Source organism: Piliocolobus tephrosceles, chromosome 13, assembly GCF_002776525.5.
Source record: "Piliocolobus tephrosceles isolate RC106 chromosome 13, ASM277652v3, whole genome shotgun sequence".
NCBI classification, from domain to species: Eukaryota; Metazoa; Chordata; class Mammalia; order Primates; family Cercopithecidae; genus Piliocolobus; species Piliocolobus tephrosceles.
The window spans coordinates 30,347,419-30,358,100 of NC_045446.1; positions in this window are offsets into that span (position 1 = coordinate 30,347,419).

Sequence of the window (10,682 nt, forward strand, 5' to 3'; positions counted from 1 at the left end):
GGGCGGCAGAGCGAGACTCCGTCTCAAAAAAAAAAAAAAAAAGAAAAGAAAAGAAAAGAAAGAAATAGAACTTCATGTTTTGTAGAGGTACAATATGTTCAGAATAGTTATTTCAGATTTCACGAAATACTGTTGTTTGTTATTGAACACTCTTAGAAGCTACACACTTGACTCAACGTAAAAGCAAAAACAGTGGTATGTGCTTGTTATCCCAACTACTTGGGAGGCTGAGGTGAGAGCATTAATTGAGCCCAGGAGTTCGAGGCTGCAGTGAGCTATGATCATGTCACTACACTCCAGCCTGGGCAACAGAGTGAAACCCAGAATCTAAAAAATAAAAATAAAAATGTTATTTTTATTTTATTTTACTTATTTATTTTTTTGAGATGGAGTTTCATTCTATCGCCCAGGCTGGAGTACAGTGGCAAGATCTGGGCTCACTGCAATCTCCACCTCCCGGATTCAGGCTGTTCTCCTGCCTCAGCGTCCCGAGTAGCTGGGATTACAGGTGTCCGCCATCATGCCTGGCTAATTTTTGTATTTTTGGTAGAGACAGGATTTCACTATGTTGGCCAGGGTGGTCTTGAACTCCTGAGCTCAGGCAGTCCACCTGCCTTGGCCTCCCAAAGTGCTGGGATTACAGGCCCAAGCCACTGTGCGTGGGCTAAAAATAAAAATTTTTAAAAAGCAAAAACACTTTGGCCACAGGCACTAAAATCTTTCATATAGTTACTTACATGAATTGTATGTTGTCTTAACATCATGTTTCTATTTCAGTGGTTCCCAACCTGTGGTGATTTTGTCTCTTGGGGACACTTGGCAATGTCTAGAAGTACTTAGTTGTCACAACTTGAGGGGAAGATGTTAATTGCATCCAGTATGTAGAGGCCAAAGATGCTTTTAAACATCTTACAGTGCACAAAACAACACATAATTATTCAGACCAAAACGTCAATAATGCCGAGTTTGGGAAAAGCTGTTCTATTTTATGAGATAAAAAATGTAGTCACTGACTGGGCACAGTGGCTCATGCCTGTAATTCCAGCACTTTGGGAGGCCAAGGCGGATGGATCACCTGAGGTCAGGAGTTTGAGACCAGCCTGGTCAACATGGTGAAACCCTGTTTCTACTAAAAATACAAAAATTAGCCAGGCATGGTGGCGGGTGCCTGTAATCCCAGCTCCTCAGGAGGCTGAGGAAGGAGAATTGCTTGAAGGAGGCAGAGGTTGCAGTGAGCTGAGATCACGCCACTGCACTCCAGGATGGGTGACAGGGCAAGACTGTGTCTCAAAAAAAATAAAACAACTTGTTCTAGTACTTTACAAGTAAAACTACCCTGATGACACTGGCCCCCCAAATTACAAATGCGTTTAGAAATTCATTATGCAGCCCGGTGAGGTGGCTCATGCCTGTAATCCCAGCACTTTGGGAGGCTGAGGCAGGCGGATCACCTGAGGTTGGAGTTCGAGACCAGTCTGGCTAATGTGGCGAAACCCCGTCTCTACTAAAAAAATGCAAAAATTAGGCGGGCTTGCAGCATGCCTGTAATCCTAGCTATTTAGGAGGCTGAGGCAGAAAAATCGCTTGAACCCAGGAGGTGGAGGTTGCAGTGAGCTGAGATCATGCCACTGCACTCCAGCCTGGGCAACAGAGTGAGACTCTGTCAAAAAAAAAGAAAAAGAAAAAGAAAGAAAGGGAGGGAGGGAGGAAGGGGAAGGGGAAGGGAAGGGGAGGGGAGGGGAGGGAAGGGGAGGGGAGGGGAGGGGAGGGAAGGGAAAGGAAGGGACGGGAAGGGAAGGGAAGGGAAGGAACGGGAAAGGAAGGAAAGAGAAAGGAAAGGAAGGGAAGAAGGAAGGAAGGAAAGGAAAGAAGAAAACAAAGAAAAGAACTGTATTATGCATGTTGCCAAGATGCAAGTTGATCTGTTCATAGGGTGATCTTGCGTCTTGGCAACATGAATAATCATGGTCATTTCAGGCAATAAAGTATTCTGTGTATCAATTCTCCTACTAATACATACAACCACTGTGAACAATAATTTGAGAAAAATAACTTCCTTCAAAGTAACAACTAACTGCTCCACGAATTTTGGAAGGAATAAAACTTTATGTATCTCAGTTAATACATACTAGGGGAATATAAGTATGAAAGTAATCAGCTTATTCAAGATTGTTCCTGTAGCTGGTCAGGATAGTATTATTTCAAGAATAATTTTCACACCTAACAGCACAACTGCCCCTATATTAATGGTTTACTGTTTGTGTGTTGATAACTTTTTTTTTATCTTGAGAGCCTGAGAACTTGATTTAAAGGTTTCCTCAACACTAAATCGCTAGAGACATGAAAAATGTCATGAGAAGATGTAGGTCCTGTGTTTGCTTTTTTCTTGCATAGATTTTCAGTGGATGTAGAATTTGCAAAGGAGAGAGCCCTGCTCCCCACCCCAATTCTCGTCCTTGGTTCAGCGCTTCCTAAAGTAGGCAAGGACCACCAATTTCAAAATGACCTGAGGTACTTATCAAAATAAAAATTCCTAGACTCCACCGCAGACATTGTCTCTACATCCCAGAATCTGAAACCTAGGAACATCCATTTAAAAAACCAAACTCCCCTTTGCACATTCAAGCTTGTGAATCTCTGCTCTATAGACGTAGAGTGTATATACTACTCATTTTCACAAAAATAAGTGCCAAAAATGTTCAAAAAAATTCTTCTTTTCATGGTATCTTCCTATCTTGCTTCCCAGGTAGTGCTGTGACAGTGTCTTAAGTAGGGCATGTTGATAGATGGAAAAGGACAGCAAACTCGAGGTGCTGATTCAGGAAGAAGCAAACGGATTCCAAGATGGAAGAGAAAATGTCGAGAGAAATATGCCGAGAGAAGAATCCAGGCAGAATGGAATCCAGGCAGAATGGTGAATGGAAGGTTAGGGTGACCAAGAGAAAGGAAGGATGACTCAGCAAGTCTGTAGTTTCCGCTCTTGTATAGTACATTATACTTGAAAAGCCGAAGGCTTTTCAAGAATTAGAGCAGTGGTGCTAAAACTTCAGGGAGAGTCAGAATGGCCTGGAGGGCTTACTAAAGCGCTGCTGGCTGGGCCCTGCCGGCTGAATGGCTAATGGAGACTCTGAGGGCTGGCTGATCATTTGAGTTTCTGACAAGCCCTCTTGCAATGCTGGTACGGCAGATCTAGGGAAATTATTGAAACAAGGAAAAAACTAAGGGAAAGAAGAAATTTAAAAAAGTAATCAAAGGATGAGTTCATGTCCTTTGTAGAGACATAGATGAAGCTGGAAACCATCATTCTCAGCAAACTATCACAAGGACAAAAAAACCAAACAGCGCATGTTCTCATTCATAGGAGGGAATTGAACAATGAGAACACTAGGACACAGGAAGGGGAACATCACACACTGGGTCCTGTCATGGAGTGGGGGAGGGGGGAGGGATAGCATTAGGAGATATACCTAATGTAAATGACGAGTTAATGGGTGCAGCACACCAACATGGCACATGTATACATATGTAACAAACCTGCACGCTGTGCACATGTACCCTAGAACTTAAAGTAAAATTAAAAAAAAAAAAAAAAGAGTAATCAAAGGCGGCCAGGTGCCATGGCTCACACTTGTGATCCTAGCACTTTGGGAGGCCGAGGCGGGCAGATCATCTGAGGTCACGGGTTTGAAGACCAACATGGTGAAACTATGTCTCTACTAAAAATACGAACATTAGCCGGGGGTGGTGGCTCATGCCTGTAATTCTAGCTAGTCGGGAGGCTGAGGCAGGAGAGTCTCTTGAACCCAGGAGGGGGAGGTTGCAGTGAGCCGAGATCGCGCCACTGCACTCCAGCCTGGGCAACAAAGACTCCGTCTCAAAAAAAAAAAAAAAGGGTCATAAAAACGACAGTAGTATACTATAATATGTATGTTTCCTGCTGCTACTTTTTGTTTTGTATTTTCCTCTTGAAGAGGCCAGAAGATGGCCTGGCGCCGTGGCTCACACCTGTAATCCCAGCACTTTGGGAGGCTGAGGCAGGCGGATCACCTGAGGTCAGGAGTTTGAGACCAGACTGGCCAACATGGTGAAACCCCGTCTCTACTAAAAATACAAAAATTAGCCGAGCATGGTGGCAGGCGCCTGTAATCCCAGCTACTTGGGAGGCTGAGGCAGGAGAACCATTTGAACCCGGGAGGCGGAGGTTGCAGTGAGCCAAGATTGCGCCACTGCACTCCAGTCTGGGGGACAAGAGTAAGACTTCGTCTCCAAAAACAAAAGGGGGCAGAAGAGAAAAAATAGAAGGGGATATTGGATAGGCTAGTCATACCCCATTTAGACTTTGCCTACAGAGGACAATGAAAGAAGGCAGCAACCTTTTCTCCGGACCCTCCTTGTCTAAACCAAATGCTGATCTGGCAGCCCTGTAGTACTACAAGATCATATTCCTTGGCGTTCTTTGGAGCTAGAGCTGGTGGTGCTTCTCCTCGTGAACGCTGTGCTAACGTCCACCTAAAGCAGAAAGAAGACAGTTCTTTAGGATAGCTAGGGCTGATTTGATGACAGAAAAAGAAATGATGGTGTCACAAGGAATGCGTTTATGCAGCCTTTTCACAGAAAAAAAGTATAAATTATAATTAAATATTTTTAAACCTTCATTTTTTAAAAATTGCAAGAGTAATACAAGTTTATTGCAAATAATTTAGGTAAGTAAATTATGCAAAAGCAAAACAACAGCTCAATGTGTTGTAGAACTTTTATTGGGTTCTAATTTACCTATCATAAAATTAACCCATTTAATGTGTACAATTAACTGGTTTTTAGTATATTTGATATTTGAGAGTAATGCAACCATTGCCATTACCTAATTTTAGGACATTTTTATCACCCCAGGAAGTAACATGTACCTCATTAGCAGTCATTCCCCATTTACCCCTCCTCCTAGCCCCTGGCTGCTGCTAATCTACTTTCTCTACGAAATTGCCTATTCTGGATGTTTTAGATAGATGGAACCCTACAATATAGGGCCTTTTGTGCCTGGCTTGTTTCACTTATCATAGTATTTTTAAGATTTATCCTTGTTTTGGCATGAATTTCATTCCTTTTTATGGCTGAATAATATTCCACTGAATAGATATACTACAGTTTGTTTGTCTGTTCATCCACTGATAGACATTTGGGTTGTTTTCCACTTCTTGGTTGTTGTGAATAATGCTGTTGTGAATATTTGATATGGTTTAATTTGTGTCCCCACCCAAATCTTATGTCAAATTGTGATCCCCAATGTTGGAGAAGGGGCCTGGTGGGTGGGAGGTGATTGGATCTTAAGGGCAGACTTCTCTCTTGCTGTTGTTGTGATAGTGAGTGAGTTTCCACGAGATCTGGTTGTTTAAAAGTGTGTAGCACTTCCACCTTCGCTCTGTCTCTCCTGCTTCACCATGTGAAGATTGTGCCTGCTTCCCCTTTGCCTTCTGCCATGATAGTAAATTTCCTGAGAACTCCCCCAGCCTGTGGAACAGTAAGCCAATTAAATCTCTTTTCTTTATAAATTACCCAGTTTCAGGTGGTTCCTTTTTTTTTTTTTTTTTAGACGGAGTCTTACTCTGTCACCAGCCTGTAATGCAGTGGCACAATCTCGGCTCACTGCAACCTCTGCCTCCCGGGTTCAAGTGATTCTTCTACCTCAGCCTCCTGAATAGCTGGGACTACAGGCGTACGCCACCACACTCAGCTAATTTTTTTGTATTTTTAGTAGAGATGGGGTTTCACCATGTTGGCCAGGATGGTCTTGATCTCTTGATCTCATGATCCACCTGCCTTGGCCTCCCAAAGTGTTGGGGTTACAGGCGTGAGCCACCACACCCGGCCTCAGGTATTTCTCTATAGCAATGAGAGAACAGACTAATGCAACATTCATGTACAAATTTTTTGTATGAACACATGTTTTCAATTCACTAGGTATATACCTACGGTAGATTGCTAGGTTATATGGTAACTCTATGTGTAATGTTTTTGTTTCTGTTTTGAGATGGAGTCTCACTCTGTTGCCCAGGCTGGAGTGCAGTGGCGTAATCTCGGCTCTCTGCAACCTCCACCTCCCGGGTTCAAGAGATTCTCCTGCCTCAGGCTCCAAAGTAGCTGGGACTATAGGTGCGCACCACTACGCCCAGCTAATTTTTTTTGTATTTTCAGTAGAGATGAGGTTTCATTATGTTGGCCACACTGGCCTCAATCTCCTGACCTCGTGATCCGCCCGCTTCAGCCTCCCAAAGTGCTGGGATTGCAGGCGTGAGCCACTGTGCCTGGCCTACGTGTAATGTTTTGAGCAACTGCCTAAGTGTTTTCCAAAGTGGCTGCACCATATTCAGCTTTGTATGAGGTTTCAGTTTCTTCACATCCTCATCAAACACTTGTTATTAACCATGTTTGTTTGTTTGTTTGTTTGTTGTTTTTGAGATGGAGTCTTGCTCTGTCGCCTAGGCTGGAGTGCAATGGCACAATCTCAGCTCCCTGCAACCTCTGCCTCCCAGGTTCAAGCTATTCTTCCTCCCTAGTCTCCCAAGTAACTGGGATTACAGGCACCTGCCATCATGCCTGCCTAATTTTTGCATTTTTTGTAGAGACGGGGTTTCACTATATTGGCCAGGCTGGTCTTGAACTCCTGACCTCAGGTGATCTGCCTGCCTCGGCCTCCCAAAGTGCTGGGATTACAGGCATGAGCCACCGCACCCTGCCCTTAGCCATGTTTTTAATTATAGCTATGCTAGCGAATGTGTCTCAGAAGCAGTACCTTCTTGGGCCTTTATTTATTTATTTATTTATTTATTTATTTATTTATTTATTTTTTGAGACAGAGTCTCGCTCTGTCGCCCAGGCTGGGGTGCAGTGGCCGGATCTCAGCTCACTGCAAGCTCCGCCTCCCGGGTTTACACCATTCTCCTACTTCAGCCTCCCGAGTAGCTGGGATACAGGCGCCCACCACCTCGCCCGGCTAGTTTTTTGTATTTTTTGTATTTTTTAGTTTTTTGTATTTTTGTATTCACCGTGTTAGCCAGGATGGTCTCGATCTCCTGACCTCGTGATCCGCCCGTCTCGGCCTCCCAAAGTGCTGGGATTTCTTGAGGCTTTATTTGCATAACTGGTTGTCTTTAGCCAAGGATTAGATTATTCCATTCTTTGTGGGATTTACATATGATTTTGCCAGAAAGTGGGGGAAATGGAATTATATTTCAAGGGCTCTTTTACCTTTATGATTAGTACTGTCACAGCTCTAGTGTCTACATCGCTAGGCAATGCTATGACTCAGCTGACAAGGCCTTGGGAAGAAAGTATTGGAAGACTAATACTGGCAGTGAGTGGACACTCAGGCGTGTCTGTTGACTGGGATTTGATGATGATTAAACTTAGGCAAGGTCGGCCGGGCGCGGTGGCTCAAGCCTGTAATCCCAGCACTTTGGGAGGCCGAGACGGGCGGATCACGAGGTCAGGAGATCAAGACCATCCTGGCTAACCCGGTGAAACCCCGTCTCTACTAAAAACACACAAAAAAACTAGCCGGGCGAGGTGGCGGGCGCCTGTAGTCCCAGCTACTCCGGAGGCTGAGGCAGGAGAATGGCTGAACCCGGGAGGCGGAGCTTGCAGTGAGCTGAGATCCGGCCACTGCACTCCAGCCCGGGCGACAGAGCGAGACTCCGTCTCAAAAAAAAAAAAAAAAAAAAAAAAAAAAAAAAAAAAAACTTAGGCAAGGTCGATTTTTATGTACCAGAAATGTTTGATTTTAGCTTTAGGAAGAATTCTCAGTCCCTCATTACTTCTGCAACAAGCACTTAGCACCTTGTGCATGGCAGGCACTATCTGTGTTTATTCACATGTTGAATAAGACATAATCCTATGGCCTCCAGAAAATTAGTATTAAGAAGGGTAGTCAAATATATAAAGAGATAAAATGTAATATACTTCAGTGAGTTACTAATACACAGTCACCAAAATGGCTAAAATTTAAAAACTGACATGGGCCAGGCACATTGGCTTAAGCCTGTAATCCCAGCACTTTGAGAGGCCAATGTGGGTAGATGGCCTGAACTCAGGAGTTAAAGACCAGCTTGGGCAACATGGCAAAACCCCATCTCTACAAAAACTACAAAAATTACCTGGGCGTGGTGGCACACGCCTGTAGTCCCAGTTTCTTGGGGGGCTGAGGGGAGAAGATCTCTTGAGCCTGGGAGGTTGAGGCTGCAGTGAGCCATGTTCATGCCACTGCACTCCAGCCAGGGTGACAAAGCAAGACCCTGTCTTAAAAACAAAAGAAAACAAAACAAAAACAAAGCAAAACCTGAAATAAACAAGGAACGGCAAGAATGCAGAGCAACTGGAAATTCCACACACTGCGGATGGGAGTATAAATTGGCCCAGACAGCCATGCTCAGTGGCTCATGCCTGTAATCCTAACACTTTGGGAGGCCAAGGCGGGTGGATTGCCTGAGCTCAGGAGTTTGAGACCAGCCTGGGCAACACGGCATAACCTGTCTCTACTAAAATACAAAAAACTAGACGGGCATGGCGGGGTGTACCTGTAATCCCAGCTACTCGGGAGCCTGAGACAGGAGAATCACTTGAACCTGGGAGGTGGAGGTGGAGGTTGCAGTGAGCCGAGATCACGCCACTGCACTCCAGCCTGGGTGACAGAGCGAGACTCTGTCTCAAAAAAATAAAAAAAAATTTAAAAAAAAGTAAATTGGCCCAGCCATTTTAGAACAGTATTTGTCAGTATCTCCTAAAGCTGAGTATTCACATACCCTATAACTCAGAAATTCTGCTTTAAGCATATACTAATAGAAAAGCATAGATATGGTAATTGAGAGACATACACAGGCATGTTCATGGCAGCATTGTTCTTAGTAACCAAAAATGGAAACAACCCAATTTCTATCAATAGTAGAAAAAGATAAATATATGGTGTGTTTAATACATAGAGCAGTGAAAATGAACAAACCACTGCTACTAGCAACAACATGGATGAATTCAACACACATAGTGGTGAATCAAAGAAACGAGACACAAAAGTATGGAACAATAAAAACAAACTAATCCATGGTAAAAGAAATCAGAACAGTAATTACCTTTGTCATTAAGTAATGACTGGGATATAGCATAAGAGAGGCTTTTGAGGTCCTGGCAATATTGTTTGTTTGTTTATTTATTTATTTATTTATTTATTTAAGACAGGGTCTCACTCTGTTACCCAGGTTGGAGTGCAGTGGTGCAATCATGGCTCACTGCAGCCTAGATCTCTCTGGGCTCAGGTGATCCTCCCACCTCAGCTTCCCAAGTAGCTGGAACCACAGGCATGCGTCACCATGCCCGGCTAATTTTTTTTTGTTTGTTTGTTTGTTTTTTGAAATGGAGTTTCACTCTTGTTGCCCAGGCTGGAGTGCAATGGCGCAATCTGCAACCTCTGCCTCCCGGGTTCAAGCGATTCTCCTGCCTCAGCCTCCCAAGTAGCTGGAATTACAGCCGCCACCACGCCAGGCTAATTTTTTGTATTTTTAGTAGAGACAGGGTTTCACCATGTTGGCCAGGCTTGTCTTGAACTCCTGACCTCAGGTGATCCACCCGCCTCAGCCTCCCAAAGTGCTGGGATTACAGGCGTGAGCCACCGTGCCAACCGAATGCAATACTTTGAAAGAAATACATGTATGTGTATTTTTCCTGGTTCTAGAATTGAAACACTCTTGGGCCCCTAGATTATCAAAATATTTTCTTTCATTGAATAAGGATTACCCTAGGCTACTTGGTAGACATCTGTGCCTAGTCATAGCACATCATAACCTCAATGGATAAGGACTACATGAGGATGGAAGAACACATAGAATCAGGTATTTTACTGAAAGTCACAGCAGGCAAAAAGAATATGAGCAAATTTCCCAGTTCCACTTATCAAGACAATCTGTACCTTTGGAATCTGAAGTTACCACACAAGGGAGACAAGTTGAAGGCTCCAAGTCATCTGATCTGAACATTGAAAGGAATGTGACCTCATTTTGAACCCCAGGAGAATGAAAAAGGATATATTGGTCTAATCAGATTTGCATTTTTAAAAGATAACACTGGCTGCTTTACAAAAAATAGATTGGAGAGAGGCAAATATGGATGCAAGAATACAAGAGGCCACCATAATCATAGGGTCGATGGTGGCTTGAGCAAAGTACTGGCAGGGCATATGGAGAGATTTTAATGGATTTAATATGCATTACATATAATTTAGAGGTAGAATAAATAGAACATGGTAATTGATTGAATATGAGAGGGCAGTAAGGGAGACAGAGGAGTCACAGATGACTCTTAGTTTTCTAGATTCATGCATCTGGGTGGATAGTAGAACCATCCTGTAGAAGGACTAGAAGGGCAGCTAAGAGATGGGAAGTTCAATTTTATTTATTTATTTATTTATTTATTTATTTATTTATTTATTTTTGAGAAGGAGTTTCACTCTTTTTGCCCCGACTGGAGTGCAATGGCTCCATCTCAGCTCACTGCAACCTTTGCCTCCCAGATTCAGGGGATTCTCCCTTCCTCAGCCTCCCGAGTAGCTGGGATTATAGGCGCTCGCCACCACACCCAGCTATTTTTTTTGTATTTTTAGTAGAGACAGGGTTTTACCATGTATGCCAGGCTGGTCTCGAACT